Here is a 21,918-nt window from a genome sequence, read left to right on the forward strand (position 1 = left end):
ATTATATGATTTAGCTACAGCTATGTGAAAAGGGTTTGAGTGCTGCTTTTTCCCTGGTGAAGAATTTAACTAAAATTCCTGTAGCCTTGGCCAATCAAGCATACTGTATTCTGATAATGGAAGTGCAGTAACTCAATGTTCCAGTTAAAGACAGCATTAAAAACCTTGTCAAGGAAACTTTCACATGGCTGCAGAGAAGGGTCCTTGATGTTGAATGGAAAGGAAATTTTTTCTGATACAGTTTGGAAACCAAGTTACAGATGAATGAAGTCATAGAGTCAGTGGGAGTTTGCCAGAAGCATTATATACTTGACTTAGTTGCTCCTTGTTATCCTCAAAAGAAGGTGGGGAATCTGACTATAAGTAAACTACTTTTAAAATTATGTGCATCATTTCTTCTTTCAGACTTGTTGAATTGTTGAGAAAATAATGTTTTGCTGAGGAAATATAGTTCTTATGCTTTTAGCTACTCACTAAAAAGGGCAAATGAAACTTTTTTTTTTTTTTAAAGAGTGGATGAAAGCAAAATAGGGAGAACTAGAGAACTTCAAGAGACTTTATCCCAAAAGAATAAAAGTCCATTTTTTGGCTAAGCTCTGCTTTTCATTAAATTTCTCCATCAAATGGGCCATGGTAATTGAGAACTCATATAATCATATATATGTCTAAATGGTCAATGAGTTAGTAATTGATTGATTCAGCTGACTCTTTGAAGAACTAAGAAAATAAAATCATCATTAAAGATTATAATTTAATTGAAAATGAGGAAAATTATTGTCTTCCATATATCCTGTTCCCAGTATACAAATTATTTGAGTATCAGTATGATTAACCCATAATGGGTACATCCAAAGAATTTAAAGTTTCAGCTTTAGCTATTAAATCATGCTTTAAAATAACAGTTCTTTTTGAGTAATGTGAAAGTCAGGAGTACTCTCAGCAGATATTTCCAGCTCATTCCTTACTCAACACATCCTTGCTGGCCCACCTATCAGGGGATGGACATGAGGCCAGTCCTGGCCTATGAACAGTGAGCAAGAATGATATGTGTTACTTCTGGGACAGAATGTCTGATGGCTGATACAGACTTTTCTTCGGATTGTTGATCCAGAGTTTTCTTTCTTTCAACCCAATCATGGCTCGTTTCTGCTTAGCTCTAAATGTGAAAGATACACAACAGAATCCTCGCTCACCTAAATAGACATGTAACAGAAATTGAGAATAAACTTTATCACTTTGAGCCACTGGGATCCAAGAGTTGTGTAGCCAATTACAACCTAGCTGATCCTGAAGTGAATAAAATATGAATTTTTAATTTTTTAAAATTGTCTTTAAAAATGAAGGCAAAAATCAGCAAACTATTTAAGAATGTCAAAAACTGGTAGGAACCCCATCTAGTAGATTAACAACTTAGTTCTCTTGAATCTTTAATAATAACTTAATTGTTCTTGAGAGAGTAAGGTCAACAATGTTTTAATTCCTATTATAAAAGCATCTTTGCCAACGTTTTAGATTATGTGTGTGTGTGTGTGTGTGTGTGTGTGTGTGTGTGTGTATTTAGTGAAATTTACAGTGCTTGCTAATAGACTGGATGTAGAGGCAGGTGTCAAACTCCCTGGTTTCTGATGAATGACTGGATTGATGGCAATGCCTTTCACTAAGATAATGAACACTGGCAGAGAATCAGTGTTTTGAATGAAGACTTTAAGTTCGCTTTGGGACATGTTGATTTTGAATCTCCTCTGAGACATCAAAGAGCAGATGTCAAAATGCAAACAAGATAGAAAAGTCCAGACCTCAAAGAAGATATGCAGACCTAGGTATATATTTGTGAAATACCTGTATATCGGTTAGCTTAAGTCATGTACATAAATGAAATGGTGGAGGAAGAAAAAAATGGTGGAGGAGAGGCTTTAGGGCAGAAATTTGAAGAATATTAATGTTTATTGTACTAACCAAATACTTACAAAGTAGATACTGAAGGAATGATACAGATGGATGTAGAAGTAAAATCAGGGGAGTATTGCACAGTAAATACCAAAGGAAGTCTTTTAAGAGTTGGTCTATTATATTGATGGTTCTCAAAATTCAAGTAAAATGAGGACCATAAGATTTAGCAAGATTGAGATCACTATTAACTTGAGTAAGAGCTGTTTCAGGGGAGCCTAGAACTGAGGTACTATTTTCTTTCTTTTTTTAAATTAGGGTGTTTGATAAACAGATTTTTTTATTTCTAAGTATTTGGTTTGCTGTTTTTTTTTATTTTCTAGAAAAAAACAATGCAGAAAATACATTTGATTAAATGTGGATAGTGCTTAATTAAAATCTTAAAAGCATTGCAATAGTAATATAGCATATAGTAGATGAAGCACTTCTTTGCACATTAACTCACGAGAACCATAGGATCCTACCTTTGTAAACCCTGTTCTAAAATCTATAAATGAATACCTATTCCGTTGCCCAAAGGTAATATTTTACAGAATAAAATGGTCTAGATACTTTGCTTACAAATTAGAACAATTCTGAAAACAGCAGTTTAAATTATTTAATTACATATTAATTTTTATTCAGAAAGTTTATTAATGAAAGATTACAATACACATGCTTTTTGCTAATGAAAAACTATTTTAGTGTTAAATTAGTAACTAAACAGAGTATATGGATAGTAAAACCGAACATGTGAAGGAGGATTAAGACAAGCCCTTCCAGTGGCAGTTACACCACATATAGCTCCATTCAGGAAGAGAACTGGCAAGATGTCTAGCTGAGCTTCACCTGTTTGAACAAGAATCTGTCTAGAAACTCATGAAGGGGCAGTTGTACATTGCTGGTTCTCCAAATTAGACATCTACAATTAAACTGAGCACATGTGCTATTTCTTCAAACATCTATAAAAATAGGTTTTAAAATGTAAGATTAAATGTGTAACAGGCTTCAAAGAAAGCTACTCTCTCTCATTTTGAACTAACACAGATGACAGGTATTAATTCATTTCACAAAATAATCTTAATCACTGTCTATGATGCAGGATTTAGGCAGGCCAAGGAAAAGAATAACCAATCTGATAACTAATTAGTCTATGGTTTAGTCTGATTTAAGTTCCACTTTACTAACTTAAATCTCAAGTGAAAGACTACTACATATTAGATTAAAAAAACACTGAAGATTGATCTTTCATTTATTCCTTAGTGTCTGTCTTTAAATATTTAAAAATTTGCCAAACATTTGCAGTAGTACAGTGACCTAATTCATAGCCCTATTTGTTAAATAGTATTTTAATTTGTATAAGTATCTCTTTCAAATAATCATTTGCTTATTGCTCATTATCATCATTGGAAAAAAAATTCTGTCCCTGAGAACCAAATCTAATTTTACTAAAATAAAACCTCTTTTGATTTATGTGGGGGCATATGCTGATTTTAATTATAGGGAGAAATTTTATCTGAACAGCAGCTGGACATTAACCTTCACATCTTAATATAAATGTCCTGGAAAACAATTCAATCAGCTCATATTATCTTTACATCAATACAACAGTCAGAGGATGTTTAATGGTGGTAGTCCAACAAAAGGTTACAAAACTAATAAATAGTGGGCTGGAGTCAGTGGCTTATTGAAATTGTATAAGTAAAGGATCAGATAATCAAACTTCCAAGTTTTTTGAGGAGCCTTTGAAAATTCGAAAATCCAGTGATCAGAGCCTTTTAAGATTAAATGAAGAATTCCTGATTATAGAATGAATGAGGGGAGTACATAAAAAAAAAGATGTTATTAAAAACATGCCCATTATCTTTTGGCCTCTGGGCAAGCACAAGGCACTCTCATACAGAATATGACACTGAATTTTTGGACTATATGAATTTAGTGTCTCTTCCCATCTGGTTATATTCTGCTTCTGTTATTGCAAGCAATTCACCATTCTACTCCAAACCTACCAAAATTAAAGAATAAGAAACAACATGCAAGTGGATAATTTAAATTCAGTTTTTGATATGGTAAATATTTTCAAAAATTATGTGATGCATTCTTAAAATTGTCAAGGAAAACTTTTTTCTTTAGATTTACATATTTATTTTAGTGAGAGAGAAGCCTGGCACAGGACTCGATCTCATGAACCTGAGATCATGACCTGAGCTGAAACCAGGAGTCAGAAGCTTAGCCAACTGTACCACCACGTTCCCCAGAACACTTTTTTTTTAATGAGTGAACCTTGGTTTATCCTTGGTTTCAGTAGCTTTATTGTCACCAAACTTAATATAATTAGTAAAGTCACGACTTGATATAAATTATGTCTATGATAACAGATAAGTAAGCTATAGGATTAAAAAAATTAGCTCCTTGAGGCAAATATGTCAATGTGATTGCACCCGAGTGGAAATTCCTGGCTGCAGCACTTGTGCCTGTTTGTTTTCATGGGCAAATGTTAAGTTTATTCTAATTACCTTGGTTGGTTGGTTGGTTGGTTGGTTGGTTGGTGGGTTTCAGTAGATGGAAAGCCATGCAAGAAAATAGTGAGGAGGGACACTGGGTGGCTCAGCGGTTGAGTGTCTGCCTTCCACTCAGGCCGTGATTCTGGAGTCTCGGGATCGAGACGCACATCGAGCTCCCTGCATGGAGCCTGCTTCTCCCTCTGCCTGTGTCTCTGCCTCTCTCTTTGTGTCTCTCATGAATAAATAAATAAAATCTTTTTTTTTTTTTTAAAGAAAATAGTGAGGAAAATTAACATCAGTGGGGAGTATAATATTTGTCATTTTTTAAAGATCTATTTTTATTTATTTTAGAAAGAGTGCATGAGTGGGGAGAAGGGGTAGAGGGAAAGGGAGAGAGAGAATCTCAAGCAGACTCCATGCTGAGTGTGAAGCCCAATGGAGGGCTCGATCCCAGGACCCTAAGATTGTGAAATGAGCCAAAACCAGGAGTCCAACACTCAATTGACTGAGCCACCCAAGCACTCCGATATTTGTCACCTTTTAATTTTCCCTTTTGTACTCAAATGAAGGAAATAACTTTGTTCTGTGGACCCAAAGGGGATAGCTTCCCTTTGTATTTCTTTTTTTTTCCCCTTGGTATTTCTTGATATAACTTGTTGTTCTTTGGATTCTGAAAGGGCTGCTTTCTGGGCTTACCTTTGCTATTGCCCAACTGTAAAAATATTTTTTTCAGTGTAAGACAAGAAAAATACTCAATGTAACAATAGGGCAATACATGTGAATGGGCATGGTTCTTCAATAATAACACAAAAATTTTAGTGTGAACTTTTTTTTAAGTTCTCATTTTGGGGCGCCTGAGTGGCTCAGTCAGTTAAGTATCTGCCTCCAGCTCAGGTCATGGTGTCAGGGTCCTGGGATGGACCTCCACATTAGGCTCCCTGTTCAGTGAGTAGCCTGCTTCTCCCTCTCCCTCAGCTCCTCCCCCGCTCATGCTCTCTCTCACTCAAATAAAAAAAAGTCTTTTTTTTTTTTTTAAATAAAAAGTCCTCATTGTGTGATAAATACATGTCAGGTAAATGCAAAGATAAGAAAAGCAGGTAGTGTTAGTATCACACATGGTGTAAGTAAGGAAAAATGGTTTAAATGATACAGAAGCTAATTACACTGAAAATAATTGATCTGCAAATACATGTTATAGACTTCATTAAAACTACAGCAGCAGTAAGTCACAAAGGAAAAACAATTAGAAGTAAAGTGACCCTATTAACATAAAAATAATAATGAAAAGTATAGTATGCCACTGATTTATGGTAGGTCATGTGGACAGAATAGTAATTACAGCTTCCATTTACTTGGAGCAAAGTTTTATATATGTATCGTCTTTGATACTTTGCATAGATTTGTGCCATTTGGTAAGTGAGAAAATTTGTGAATGGCTCAGAGAGTTAAGTAACTTGCTTGGGTTAATAAAACTTTTAGGTAATTGAGCTTGAATTTGAATAAAATCCCTATGACTGCAGAACATCACACTTGCAAATAAAGCTCTTAATTATTTGAAGAAGTACTAAATAGAATTAAATATATATTATCTATGTATTTCATAATATTGTTGGGTCTAACTAATTGAATTTAGAGACTTAATTTAGGAGACATCAAGAAGACAGAAAATAAGGATATGGAAGATAAGAGACGTACATTTTAAAAATGCATCTAAGAGATACACATTAAAAGTGCCACTTTGAAAATAGAAGATACAACTTCTTTTTAACTATCCATGAAACATTTGCAAAGTTATATTGCCCGAAAGAATCATAAATTAATTAATATTATTCACAAGTCAAATGTAAGCAAAAAATGTTTAAAAAGAACACTCATAGACAGAAAAAGGAAAAGGATTATGAATAAGAAGATTTATCCTCTCTATGCAAGGAATACTGATAATCAAAATATTGCTCAAATTAACCCTAGAAGAGATATGAAATCAAAATAGGACAACTGTTAATGACATTGAGAAATCTGTCAGAGAATATGTTTTGTAAAAGCACTAGCTTGTGAAGGTTATCTCCCCCGATTCCTATTTGCTCTGGTATTGTTTTATGGTTGTATTTTATTTCTTTCAATTACTGTTCTATTGTTGCAACAGTTCAGCCAGTCCAAGTGTGGTTCAATCCAAGAAGTAAGAGCAATTTAGTACTAGAAATGCTATTGATCTAATCAAATATTTAAAGGTTTAAGGATAGTAATCTAATGTCATCCCCTAAATGTGAAATATATTTGGTAAAATAATTTTGTTCTTAAATTGGAAAAAAAAGAAGAAAAACAAAAAATCTTAGTGAACTAGCAATAAATAGAAACATTTCTAAAATGTTAAAAGAAAGTCTATATGCAATTTAAGGCCAGAAATATGATCATTGCTGCATGCTGAAGCACTAGATGTGTCCCATTAAGGCAGAGTAAATACTTGAGTACCCATTAATACCACTTTTCTTTAACATTGTTCTGAAATTACTAAACATATAATTGCATCGGTGGAATAAATAATAAGATAAAAATTGGGAAGAATTTGTAGACAGTATGATGGAAAGCCTAGACATTGAAGAAACTCATTTAAAAATTAGCACACGGAGTGCCCGGGGGGCTCAGTGGTTGAGTGTCTGCCTTTGGCTCAGGTCGTGATCCTGGGGTCCTGGGATTGATTCCTGCATTTCTGCCTAAATCTCTGCCTCTCTCTGTGTCTCTCATGAATAAATAAACAAAACTTTAAAAAATTAGCACAGTTAGTTTGCAAGGGTTGCCAAAACAAAGTACCGCACACATGATAGCTTGAAAACAGAAATTTCTGCTCTCACATTTTTGGAAACTAATAGTCTAAACTTCAAGGTGTCATCAGGGATACTGCTTAGGAAACCAATTCCCTTGGTTTGCAGATGGCTGTCTTCTTCCACTGTCTCCCTGTGGCCTTCCCTCTTTGTCTTGTGTCCTAATCTCTTCCTCTTATAAGGACACTAATCATTATTGGATTAGAGCCCACCATTATGATTTTTTTTTATCTTAATTACTTCTTAAAAGGGCCTAACCCCAAAGACAGTCACATTTTTCAGTACTGGGGATTAGGACCTCAACATAAGAAGTTGAAGGCATACACCTGAGCCCATTAGAGAATTTAACAGATTTCAGTAAAGTAAGGGATGAGAAAAGCAGGTACAAATGTGTAATCTTTTCTAATATCAAGCAGTAAGTGATTGAAAATGCAGAAGAAGAAAGGGGACTGTACACAATGTCCATAAAACGATAATGACAGCTTAGGGAGAGTGGTGGACTTGGCACTGGACACCCTGGGCATTTTGAGAAGCCATATAAATATCATAGGGCTTTGCAAAGGAACAAAATTTTGTTCATTTTGGGAAAGAAATTCCTCTAAAAAAAAAAAAAACCCAAACTATGAGTTTATTCTGTAGAGTGGAGGCTTTTCAGAGAGAAAAAAGGATCTTCATGTTGTTATCTAAAATAAATGTACACACTGATCCAGTGGTTTTAGGTGTCATTTTAAACAATGACTTTGCAAGTAAAATATATTAATTAGTATTTTATAAAAGTAAAAACTACCCTTCATTTTGTACTGCTTTAGCTTTCATTGGAATAAGCCATCCATGAGCTAAAATAAGAAGGTAGAAGAAACCTAGTAGCATAAAGTTACTTTTAGAATAAGTTAATATCTTTTAAACCAGTGAAGTGAAAAACAAATTATTTTTCCCCTTTTTCTGTTCTTCTGTATGCTAAAGAGTCTTCTTTTTTAGCAGCATGCACTTAAAACTTTTAAGAAAGTACCACATATTTCTAGATGAGTGGCTAGTGAGTGAACCTCATTGGGAGCTTTCCATGGGTTAAGCCCCAGTCCTTTTTATCAGGCTCTCCCCACTCCCTCTACTTCTCTTCCTTTTGCTGTAAATGCTCAGTCTGATTTCTACTTCTTCAAAAACTGCCATCACCCACACTTGCCATTCAGGAATTTCTCTGCAGGCTTTGGTGGCAGTAATAGACAAAAACCTACCCAGACGGCCAACCGCAAACCCACCTACATAGCTGCCCCTGATGATCACTCCAGGACTTTCCATTCAAGATTTTTACTGGTGACTGACAAGATGATGACCAGGGGGAGTCAAAAAGCTTAAGGTTCTCATATTCCTTATCTCTGTTTCAAAGTTTATGCCTGCATGTTTTATTCCAATGTATTTCCAGTGACATTGGATGGAATTTACCCTGCTTCCAAAACAACTACTCCAAAAGGAAAGGAGAACTCTTGAAGCTACCTCCCTTTGTGACTTAACTGTCATACTTGTCATACTGCAAGTCCTGATCAGAGTCCAATGTGGAGCTTTCTTATCCAAAACAAAAAGAGATGACATGACCATAATTGGATGCTTGATTTGATTAATACTCAAAAAACATTGTCTTAATAAAAAGGTATATAAATACAAAGTATGTTAATTTTGAAAATTAAGTGTAACGGAAAACAAGCTCACCTCTGAAAATCTAACATTTTAATACATGTTTTTGAACATCTGAAAATATTTTGTTTTGGAATATGGCTAAAAGATGTGTAGTTCCTCTAAACATGGAATTAGTGCCTTCAACTCTATGTAGGTCATGTCTCTCCCCTGTGTAGAATATGTGGGACAGCTTCCTAAAGACTTTGAAAAATAAACAAAAGCAGGCAAAATGGGAGAGGAGATGAGAGCTTCAAGTGGGATTGATCTGATGGTATGTTTCCTGTTTCTGTTTGCTTTTGTTTTTGTTTTCTTACCATATCTTTCATCATGGATACAAAAGGAACCTGAATTCTGGAATTGTGCCCTGGGAGCAAACAAAAAGAGCAAATAAAAAGAAGCCCTCTAACTCTGGTCTGGGCATCAAGAAAAGAGAGCTTTCTGCAGGGAGAAAATAGGAAAAAGATCTCAGTATTTAGTTCTCCTGACCCAGCCACCAGAGCATCCTCATTTTTAAAGTTATAATTCCATTATGGCAGCAATCACTATATCAGCCAGGCATACACCTAAAACTCTGAGGGACAAGACTCCATTGGCCAAATGAACTGTCAACTGAAGGGTGGTGGTGCTAGGGTTATAACCTCATCTATCCTTCCATCACTTGACCTCAGAACCAGGCATCGTTACTGGAAGTTCATATAAGAGCAAGGAAACTAAAGTCCTAGTTTTCTAGACAGATGGCCAGAAAAGGGCACTTTGATAGCCAGAGAGTGTTGGGAAGACTACAGAGAGGGGACAGCTCAAGAAACCAAACCCCTGAAACTGATGATGTAGGAACCCCCAGGCTCACCCCAAACTGCATGTGCAAGAGTCTGACCCTCAACAGCACATCGGAAGCTTTGAGAACGTCAGTGTGGACTCTGGATGGGACATATGGGGCACAGAGTCACATGGCACTTTAACATGTCCAGGATCCAATCCAAAATTTGTAGGACACAAGAATGCCCACACTCACAGGGGAAAAAGACAATCAAAAGATGCCAAACCCAGGATAAATCAAATGTTGGAATTATTAGACAGAACCTCTGAGGGAACCATCAAAACCTTGTTCCAAGAAGGGACAACACTCTTAAAATTTTAGAAACAGGGGGTGTGGGAAATCTTAAATGGGAAAAAATACAATAATCCAAATTAAAAAAAAATGACTGGGTAGCTCAATAGTAAAATACTGATGATTTTGGAAAACCACTATCCTCTTTGATTTTCTTTTATCTGTTTGGATTTATATTCTGAAGAGCTAAAACTTTTACATGAAGGTTTCTCATAGTAACTTCTTAGAAAAAGGTATTAAAGCAGAGCTATAGCATGAGTACTGAATTTTATCAAATGATTTTTTCAGCAGCTTTTGAGATGATCAGATGATGTCACTCCCTTTTATTCTGTTTACATAGTGAGTTACATGGATTGATTGTTTAATTTTGAGCCATTCTCACATCCCTGGAATACAATTCACTTGTTATTGATATATTACCTTCCTTATATATCATTAGGCTCAATTTGCTAATGCTTATTAAGAGTTTCTGTGTCAGTGTTCATGAGGGATAATGTCCTTGTCAGGCTTTGATGTTTGGTTTATATGAGCCATGTGAAATCAGCTAACCACTGTTACTTCCTCTTGTCTTGTCTGAGAAAGTAGTGAGATTGTGCAGCTATTTAGTTCATGAGTTTTCTACATGGAAATTTAATTTCCTTTAGTTGGCTATTTGGGTTTTGTATTCCCTCCAGTATCAGTTTGTATTAATTGTGTTTTTCAAGGACATATTTTGCATTTTCTATAGGCTATCCTATTCCTTGGCATACATTATTCATACTACTCTTATTGTTCTTTTAATTAATGATGATCTAACTAATATGTGCCCTGTAATACCCAATATTGGCAATTTGCGTTTTCACTTTTATCAGTTCAATTCTCCTAGGAGCCTATTAATTTTATTAATCTCCCCAAAGAACTGATTTTTAGCTTTGTTAATGTTCTTCTTGTGTGCATTTTTATTTTATTGGTTTCTGCTTTTATCATTATTTTCCTTGTATTTTAATTTGCTCCCTTTTCTCTGCTCATTCAAGGAGAAACTTAGGCATTTAAGATCATAATTTTCATTGTAGTCCCTGTTGTAGATGCATCCTCCATATTTTTATTATCATTCCTTTTGAAATATTTTCTAATTTACTATCAGATTTTATTTTGACTCATGAATGTCTTAAGAAGTCTGTTATTGAAATCCTAAATATTGGAAGATTTTTAAATAATGGACTGATTTTTAATTTAACTTTATTTTGATTTGAGAACATTATAGCATTTCCATCATTTGAAATTTATTGGCACTTATTTTTATAGCATTGCATGTGGTCTAATGTGATAAATGTTTCATGTGCATTTGAAAAGAATATCTAATCTATAGTTGTTGAGTGTGGGCATTTGATAAAGATCCATTAGGTCAAAGTGATTGACATTGTGGTTCAAATAGGGTATATTCTTATATTCTGTAAGTAACTGAAATTTCCAGTGTGATTGTACATTTATCTGTCTCTCTTAAGTATTATCAAATTTTGCTTTATATACCCTGAGGCTCTATTATTAGGTGTATATCCATTAATGATTATGATCTTGCTGATGAATTTACCTTTGTGTCATTCCAAAAGTTCCTTGTTTATCTCTGGTAATAATTATTGGCTTGAAACCTACCTTTTCTCAAATGAAAAATCTCTTCACATGAGATTTCTTATGTTTAGTTGAGTAGTGTATCTTTTCCAATCGTTTTACCTTCAACTTATCTGTGTCTTTACATTTAAAATGCCTTTCTTCTGGAAAACATATATTTGGTTCTTATTCTGCATTTTAAGTACTTTTTTCCTATACCAGCTTGTGTAATTACTGATATTCTTTGGTTGGGGTCTACCATTTTGAAATTATTTCATATTTGTTCATTCTGGCTTTGCTGTTTAGTCACTTCTTTCCTGTTATCTTTTATTTTGCTTGAATAATTTCTAGTATTTCATTTAAAAAAATTTTAGCTCTTTATTTGTTACTGTGTGTTTAATGCTGCTCTAGGGTTTTAATACATCTTACTATCTTGTAACTCAGAGTAAATATCGTTGCATTTCATTGAAAATGTTAAGAAAGATGTGACAACATAAAACATTTTCCCCTCATGTTTTCCCTAAGGGGATTTTATCAACCTCAAGCCTCACAACACAGTTCTTGTTTCAAATAGTAAATATTTTTCAGAGTAATTAAGATAAGAATGTCCACATATTTACTATTGCTAATACTCTATACTTCCTGTTTCTTACTTTATTTTTCCTGTTTTAAATCTGAGTTTTCATCTTACCTTATTCATCTTTAGCATAAGGAATGTCTTTTTCTTGGGGAAAAAATCTTCTTGTCACAAATGCTCTCAGTTTTTACTTATCTAAGTAGGTCTTTATTTTACTTTCATTTTTGAAAGATGGCTCATTGAATACAGAGTTTCAGGTGATGACGTATGTGTGTGTATGTATATACATATATATATTATATATATAATATCTTTAAAGCTATATATATAGCTTTAAAGATATTATATATCACTTTTTAGCCTCCACTATATCATTTCATTTCAAATACATGTGGGTCCTATGTAAAGAACTGGTCTGGGGGTGCATGCCTGGGTGGCTCAGTTTAACCAACTGACTTTTGATTTCACTCAAGTCATAATTTCAGGGTTGTGAGATCAAGCCTCCTGTCAGGCTCCACGCTGAGTGTGGAACTTGCTTAAGATTCTTTTTCTCCCTCTCACTTGACTTCTCCACCTAAAAAGAAATTGGTCTAAATTTGTCACTGTGGGACACAGACTGTTCATGGTAATTTACAAACAAATGAAAGAAATCTTAAACCAAGTACATCATACAAGGATGAAATCAGATAGTATAATTTCCATTTCTGTCTCCATCCTTTCCTCCCTACCTCTTCTCCTTCCCCGTTTACTGATCATGTTGTATATTCCACCTAACATGTTCTGCCTTTTAGGTATAACGCCTCTGAATGTTCACAGCAGCACTCTCAGGGTACTATAAATGTATTATTTTTACCTCGTCTTTACAATGTGTACAACAATAGGAATTAGTGAGAAGTAAATGAGATAATATTTATAAAATATTTTCTCAAGTACCTAGCTCTCCGTAATTAAAGTATTGTCATTACAGTTTTTCTTATGAGGCTTATTTTACATCTGCCAGTTATCAGTCATCACCTATCAAATTCAAATCCACCTGCTTTCTCATGATGTTGATACTTTGCTGGACTCCTGTGTACACTTTTGTCTTTGCCATCTGGCTCTATGTCAGACTCTGTCAATTTAGATCACCGGAGGGATACCACAGGCTGGGATTCCCTTCAGTGTGTAGTTTTGGTGTAGGAGCCAATGAAGGAGCTTAGGAGGCACAGGAAGGCAGTGCCCACCTCATATGCCCTCATGGACCTGCTCTGGCCCATGCTCTCTGTAAAATTTATTTGCTCTAGGCAAACTTATTCCTCTGGTAGCCAGACCCTCTCCAAATAAGTTTGAATCTCAAGTTTAGGCAATTAGAATTTTTTTTTCATTTGTTCATTCATTCATTCATTTATTCATTTATGTTACTTCTTGGATAACTTATTTAGCATTCCATTACCTGTCTAAGTTTTCTATAATATCCACATCCTATGCATGTCACACACTAATGGATTTCCTCCTATAATGAATTAGATAGAAGTCTCTTCAACTTTTCACATTTCTTTCTGGAGGCCTTTGAGCAAATCGGGCTTCTTGCTCCTAAGTCTTGTTTTTTCTTTTCTTTTCTTTTCTTTTTCTTTTCCTTTCTTTTCTTTTCTTTTCTTTTCTTTTCTTTTCTTTTCTTTTCTTTTCGTCTTTTCTGTCTTTTCTTTTCTTTTCTTTTCTTTTCTTTTCTTTTCTTTTCTTTTCTTTCTTTCTTTCTTTCGTTTTTGGATTCACAACCAAATTGAAAGGAAGGTACAGATTTCCCATATAACCTCTCCCCCCACACATTCACAGTCTCCTTCATTATGAACATCCCTCACCAGCATAGGACGTTTGTTACAATTCATGAACCTATGCTGGCATTTCCTCATCACGCAAAGTCCACACACATTAGAGTTCACTCTTGCTGTACGTTCTGTGAGTTTGGACACATGTATAGTAACACGTATCCAGCATTATAATGTCATACAGAATATTTTCAGTGCCTAAAAATCGTCTGTGCCCTGCCAGTTCCTCTCCCTCCTCCCTGGCAGCTACTGATTTTTTAATCAGTAGTTTTACATTTTTCCAGATTGTCACATAGTTGAAATCATAAAATGTGTAGACAGTTCAGATTGTCCTCTTTCACTTAATATGTAATAGTAATATGCATTTAAATTTCTTTTGTGTCTTTTCATAGCTTGATAGCTCTTTTTTTTAAAGGGAAAAATTCCATTGTCTGGATGTGCAATGGTTTCTTTACACATTCACCTGCTGAAGGACATCTTGGTTGCTTCCAAGGTTTCTGGCTGTTGCAGAAAAAATTATGTATATGCCTTCCCACACCACACACACATATGTGCAGTTTTTTTCTGGGAATATAAGTTTTAAACACCTTTGGATAAGTCCCATGGAGCAATGGAGCATGATCACTGGATCATGTGGCAAGGTTGTATGTTTGACTTTGTAAGGAACTGCCAAACTGCCTTCTAAAGTGACCATAGAGTTTTGCATTCCCACTAGCAAACATATAACATTCTTGTTTCTCCATATCATATTCACATTTTGTGTTGTCAGTGTTTCAGACTGTGACCATTCTCAAAGTAGATAATGGTATCTCATCACTTTTGATTTGCGTCTCACTAATGACATAGGAGGCAAAGCCTCTTTTCATATGCTTTCTTTTGCCATTAGTATTTTTTCTTTTTTGGTATGACGTCTTTTAAGATCTTTGGCTCATTTCTCTCTTTTTAAGATTTTATTGATGTATTCATGAGAGACACACAGAGAGAGGCAGAGACATAGGCAGAGGGAGAAGCCTCACTGACAGCCCAATGCGGAACTCAATTCTGGGACTGGGATCATGCCCTGAGTCAAAGGCAGATAGATGTTCAACCGCTAAGCCACCCAGGCGCCCCATGGCTCATTTCTTAATCAGGTTGTTTCTTTATTGTGTGTTTTAAGAGTTTCTTTGTTTATTTTGGATAACAATCCTTTTTTTTCTTCAGGTTTTTATTTAAATTCTAGTTAGTTAGTAGACAGCGTGATACTAGTTTTAGGTGTATAATTTAATGATTCATCACTTACCTACAACAGCCAGGCTCATCACAAGTGCCCACCTTAATATCCATCACTCATTAACCCATCCCCCCTACATACAGACTCCATATCCAAAAAACAAATGATCCAGTTTAGAAATGGGCAAAAGACATGAATAGACATTGTTCCAAAGAAGACCTACAGATGGCTAACAGACACATGAAAAGATGCTCAGCATCATCATCATCAGGAAAACCACAATGAGATATCACCTCACACTTGTCAGAATGGCTAAAAGTAACAACACAGGAAACAACAAACATTGGCAAAGATGCAGAGAAAGCAGAACCTCTTGTACTGCTGCTTGGAATGCAAACTGGTTCAGCCACTCCAGAAAACAGAATGGAGGCTCCTCAAAAAGTTAAAAATAGAACTATCCTGTGATCCTGCAATTGTACCACTAAGTATTTGTCCAAAGGATGTAAAAATAAAAAATAAAATAAATAAAATTTAAAAAAAAGGATGTAAAAATAGTGACTTGAAGGGACACCTGCACTCCAATCTTAATAGCAACAATGTCCCCAAGAGCCAAATATGGAAATAGCCCGGGTGTCTATCAACAGAAGAATGGATAAAGAAGATGTGGGGTGTGTGTGTGTGTGTGTGTGTGTGTGTGTGATGGACTATTACTCAGCCATCAAAAAGAATGAAATCTTGCCATTGACAATGTCTTGAGAGAGTATGATTCTAAGTGAAATAAGTCAGAGAAAGACAAATACCATATGATTTCACTCAGATGTTGAATTTAAGAAACAAAACAAATGTGAATAAAGGGTAAAAATCCTTTATCAGATGTGTCTTTTACACATATTTTCTCCTAGCTTGTGACTTGTCTATTCATTCTCTTAACATTATCTTTCATGTAGCAAAAATTTTATTTTAACTTTAATGAAATCTAGCTTACCAATTACTTCTTTTATGAGTTGTGCTTTTGATATTGTATATAAAACCTCCTCACTATTCCCATGGTTTTTCAGGTCTTCTCCTATATTATCTTCTAGGAGTTTTATATTTTTATGTTTTACTTTTAGATCTATAATCCACTTTGAGTTCATTTTTGTGAGGAATATAGAATCTGAACATCCATGTTTTTACATGTGGATGTCCAGTTATTTCACCACCATTTGTTTAAAAAGATAATCTTTGCTTCATTGTATTTCCTTTGCTTCTTTGTCAAATATTCCTTACCTATATTAATGTAGATCTGTTTATAGACTATTATGTTCCATTGATCTCTTTGTTCTCTTGCCAATACCACATTGTCTTGATGACTATAACTTTATACTAAGTCTTAGAGCTGGGTAGTTATTAGTCCTCCAACTTTGTGCTTCTTTCTCCTTCAAGATTGTATTGGCTATTCTGAATCTTTGCTTTTTCTGCATGACTTTACAATCTTTTGTCAATATCCACAAAATAGCTTGATGGAATTTTGCCGGGTGGTATAGAATCTCTAGATCATATTGCCAAGCTCTGACATCTTGATATTACAGCTTCCTATCCATGAAATGAACTACTTTTCCATTAATTTTTTTCTATTCTGAGTTTTTGTTTTGTTTATATAGATCATATACATATTTTGTTAAATTTATACCTAAGTATTTCAACTTTGGGGATTCTTATGTAAGTGATACTGTCTTTTTAAAAAATTATTTATTTGTTAGAGAGAAAGTGAGCAAGAGAGGGAGTGGGAGGGAGGAGCAGAGGAGAGGGACAGGCATACTCCGTGCTGAGCACAGAGCCCTTTTTAGGGCTCCATACCACCACCCTGTGATCATGACATGGGCCAAAATTCAAGAGTCAGATGCTTAACCAAATAAGTCAATCAGGCACCTCAGTGATATCGTCTTTTTATTTACAAATTCTACTTGGTCATTGCAGGTATATCTTACAACTTTTTAATTCCTTTATTGCTCACTGTGCCTTAACCTTTGAGGTAGTAGCTGATTCCCGCTTTAGCTATTTCTGTACCCTGTAGAATCTTCTACTCAGTTTAGTAGTTACTCACATTTTAGCTGGTTAACACTTCTTTATATCAAATTCTCTGTTCATATTACTGATGAGGTTTCTGCCTCTCATTGGATCCTAACTAATGTAGCATATAAAAATATCTACAACCAAGTAAATTGACTTTCTCAAGGTCATAACTTTGGTAACTTTCTATAGGACTTGATATCAGAACCAGTTTTACTTTTGGGTAGATGATCATCCACTTACTCTTCCAGATTTACTCTCCATCCTTCTCTGTCCTTCTTGGTGCTATGGGAAGCTTACTGTATCAGTGGACTTCTTTGTCCTTTGTCAGTTGATGACAAACCCTAGCAAGAGACCAAAACGAAGGAGGACAGTGAGGGGTGTATAGTCCCAGCTCTCTCCCTGAAAAGTTGTTGCAGTTCTGCTGTGCTATTTCAGAAAAGGCTTTACCTCCTATTGGAAGACCTTCTCCAGAAGTGCCCATGTCTGTTTTCTGGTAACACTTCTCCTCTAGCCCTTTTAACCTAAGGGAAGTAACTTAGCATTAGCTTTAGAGTACTGCACTGCACTGTCCCTGAGTTTTCCCATCCTGACAGAACCTTTATAAATAAAATATCTCTTTATCAAACATTCCTTAACTTATTCTAATTTAATTGTGCCATCTGTTTTCCGCAGGTATCCTGGTCAAAATAATAATATTCAAAACTCTGTGTTTTATACTTTAACTTACAATGCCTCATTGGCAGCCAAATATCATGCTAAGCACAAAAGTTTTTCAGCCAAAAAGTTAAAATTTCATGTGTTGGATTTGGGAGTTGGTTAATTTTAAAAAGTCTTCCAGAGAGCAAAATCCACTTTGGTAATTGGCAAAACATATTTTTAAAACACAGTAAAGCTTATGAGGAAATGAAACTGTCTTCCATCTGTATCTCTCATGTATTCATTTTTTTTCTAGAAGTAAACACTATTAGTGTTTTGTGTTCTCTTCCAGAAATTACTCATTCATTTACAAAGATACGTCAATAGATGGAAGGAGATAGATCAATAATAGATGATAGGTATGTAGAAAATCTTTACACAAATGGGAATACAATATATGTAAGATAACTTCACTTAAAAACTACGTGGGGCTTTTTTCTATATCTATTTCATTTTTTAAAAAGTAGCTTTTTAGTATTCTACTCTATCCCATAAATTGTTAGCCAGTCATCTGATGATGGACAATTAGCTTGTTTCCAATGTTTACTATAAAACAACCACAAAAAACTGTAAAATGCCACTGTAAACATATTTTATGTATTATGTATATATACATATTCATGCATAAAAATATATTTTTTAGGATTAAACCTAAGAATAGAATATTTACGTTTAAAATTATGACATTACCGAATTCCTCTCCACTGAAGTTGTATGCTAACTTATATTCTCATCAATAATAATGTTTCCATTTTCCTACACAATTCAGTAGTGATGTAGATAGAATCTACATTACAGAGTTGTGATAATTCAGAGGTATAAAATACATGAAGCACTTAGGACATTGTCTGACTATAAACAACTAGTCCATACTGTTAACTTGTCCTTCTGTATCAAGTCTTGCCCTCTTTCTTCAGGGCATTCTCTGCAAAATAGTGACTTGCTCAAAGCAAAAATATGCCTCAAAGTCATCAGGACCTATTCAGTATCCATATGATAAAGAGTAAATCCATTCTTGTGATTCAACACAAATTTGTTTAAGAGCCTTTTAAAATCAAGAGGCTATGGAATAATGCTAAAATTTTGAGTGAACTGGACACATGTAAATGCATTGTCTTAAGAGTTTACATTTCTAATAGAGGAGACAGACCTACCCTGTATGTCTAACTCACTTAAATTCTAAAGGAGGTTTTTAGGGTTCTGTGAAATAGTGAATCCATGTATCGTGAATGCTTATGGTTTCAAGGCCCAGAAAAGGTTTCCTTAAGCTTTAACTGAGCCTGATGATGTGAACAGGGATGATTGTGGAGGACCCTGGTGCCTGGAGTATAAGTAGATTTGACTTACAGGGCTTCCTTATGGCTTACAAATCCTTTCATGATTTTGCTCCAGCTCCTTCTGCTGTTATTGCCCTTTCAAAAGCTTTGCTTAGCCCATCCATAACAATTACCTGTATTTCTCCAAAGATGCTGTATTCTGATGACTCGAGGCCTTTGTGCATGTTCTTTCCCTCCTTTCATTTTCTCCCTATTTTTCTGTCTTCTTCCTTAGATTACCCTTCCTTTCTTTCTTTGGATCTCAGCTTGGATATTTCTTCCTCTGGCAATGCTTTTCAGATGTCTTGAATGTTGAAATAGATTTTTCTTTATTTCCTGTAGATCTAGGGTTTTTTTTTAAACTAGTTTTGTTGTAGATAGCAATTATCCTCTTATAAACGTGAACTGTGATTGCCTCCTTGGTTTGTAAAGCTCCATGTAGACAAGGGCCATATTCTGTTCTGCTTTGTTCCTTGAGTTCCAAATATAGGATCTAGTTTGTTGTGTATGATGAATAAATATTCGTTGAATGGGTGTCTGAATTTAAAATACAAAAATAAAGCGCATCATACATGTAAATCCAAATGCAGTGTTTTCTAACACATCGTTGAATAACTTAGTGTGTGCCAGAACTTAGGAAAGATGATGCCACCCTTTCTCCATTGAAACAATACAGTGCCCCTTTTCGGAGCAACAGAATCAGAAAAAAAATATTACGGAATAGAAATGGCTTTAGAATGTGAACTGTCACTTTCAATAAACACCCTTTAAAAAAATTCCACTGCTTTTAGAAATATGGGAATTAGTACTTTTTTGTATCACAAGTGAATGTACATATTCTCACATTTAGGACTGTTGTATTAAAATAGTTCTAGTAAGACTGAGAAACAGTTGAAATCTCGGTGCACACAAAGACTGAAACCAAAATGTTCATAGATATTTATTACTTATAATTGCAAAAAAAATGGTGGTAGCAATCCAAATACCCATCACCTGGTGAAATGGTACACAAAATGCATCATATTTATCCAGTGGGGTATTGTTCAGCAATAATAATGAACAGATTGCACGGACATGCTATGACATACATACATCTCAAAAGGATTGTAAAATAGTGAAAGAAACCGGACACAAAAAACTATGTGTTGCATGATTCCATGAATATGAAATTTCTGAAAAGAGCAGGTCTCTAAAAGATAGAAAACAACATTTGCTTGGGATTGGGGGTGTGAGCCAGGATTGATTGCAGTTGGCCAGCAGTGAATCTTTCAGGGTGATAGAAGTGTTCTACTATTGTGGTGATGGTTACACAACTGCATAAATCTATTAAAAGTCATTGAAATATAAACGTCAATGGGTGACTTTTATAGTGTATAAATTACACCTCAATAAAACTCTTTACAAAAAGATCGAAACAAATGCATCTTACTGCATTTCTGATTGGAGTGTAAATTGATATAGAGTTTTGGATGAAATATTGGTAACATACATCAGAAGTTTAAAAGATTATGTTCTCTTTGATGTGGCAGTTGTACTTCTGAAATTTTATCCTAAGGAAACAATTAAGAAATGACAGATGTACACACAAGTTTGGTCAAAATAATTTGATTTCAGCATGGTTTTTTTTTCTTTGTTAAAAAAGTTTTTGTCATGATCTTAAATTTTCTCTTTGGGTTTGCATATAATTAGTGCTTTCATCAAAGATAAAATTTCTGGTTTGGAGATGTAAAAGAAATTAGAATTAACCTAATTATTCCAAGGGAATAATGGACGAGTTTATGAACTCTTCCCTGGTACAATGATCTCCTTTTAAACTCAAATAATAAAACTCCTTCCTCTCTCACTCATGCCACCAGCTTACTCTGAACACATGACCACAGAGAGAAGACATTTCTTTTGCTGGCCTATCCGACAGCTAGATGTGGAGACAGAATGAGATGCAGTGCACATCGAGCTACGTCTGATGAAATATATGATACATGAGTAAAATTGATGTGCCCAGTTGTGAGGTCATGCCCCTTAAAATAAAACTACTTGCCCTCTACTTCTTTCTTTATTCATCCTCGGAATTAAAGTGGAAGTATGGTAGTGGTGGGACAGTTTACAGTATGTGGATAAGGGTAATATACTGGAGGTTAGGACAGAGTAACAAGATGGAGGGAAACTGGGTCTAACGATCTCATGAAGCACAGTGGTTCTTCCAGCCTGTACTGGCCGATCTGCTAACATGAAAGAGAAATATACTGGGATTGTATTTGAGCTGCTATAGTCTTTGTTCTCCTTAAGGACTATTTAAGGATTTTGGACATCAGAAATTATATAAGCTCTGTATTTTCACCTGAAAACAAAATGCATGATTCCATGATTCCAGTGGTAGGTATTATATATAATATACACTCTCTTTCTAGAAAAACTTGCTACTGTCAGAAATATTGGAATTCCTGATTTTTTCATATATATGTATGCACATGTATGTTTTTCTATAGATATATTCATATATATATGTGTGTGTATACACATATACATATTGGTTTTATAACAGTTTCTGCTTCTGCTTACTGATTTCTTTATATGTATTTGTGTGTGTGTGTATGTACCTGAAAGAGTAGATGTGTGTGTATGTATATTCATTCCAGCAATTGAC

At 34.8% G+C, this 21,918-nt stretch overlaps 1 long non-coding RNA gene across 2 annotated transcripts in view; it reads left to right on the top strand.

Annotated features, from left to right (window-relative positions):
• Positions 1-21,306, top strand: part of LOC112659718 (uncharacterized) — a 247,427-nt gene extending 226,121 nt beyond the window's left edge. For both annotated transcript variants that reach the window (XR_007413889.1, XR_007413890.1), the window contains exon 5: positions 21,131-21,306. This is a non-coding gene — a long non-coding RNA (uncharacterized LOC112659718). The remainder of the gene's footprint in view (positions 1-21,130) is intronic.
• The last annotated feature ends 612 nt before the right edge of the window (positions 21,307-21,918 follow it).

The sequence above is a fragment of the Canis lupus genome, chromosome 11 (genome assembly GCF_003254725.2).
Source record: "Canis lupus dingo isolate Sandy chromosome 11, ASM325472v2, whole genome shotgun sequence".
Lineage (NCBI taxonomy): Eukaryota > Metazoa > Chordata > Mammalia > Carnivora > Canidae > Canis > Canis lupus.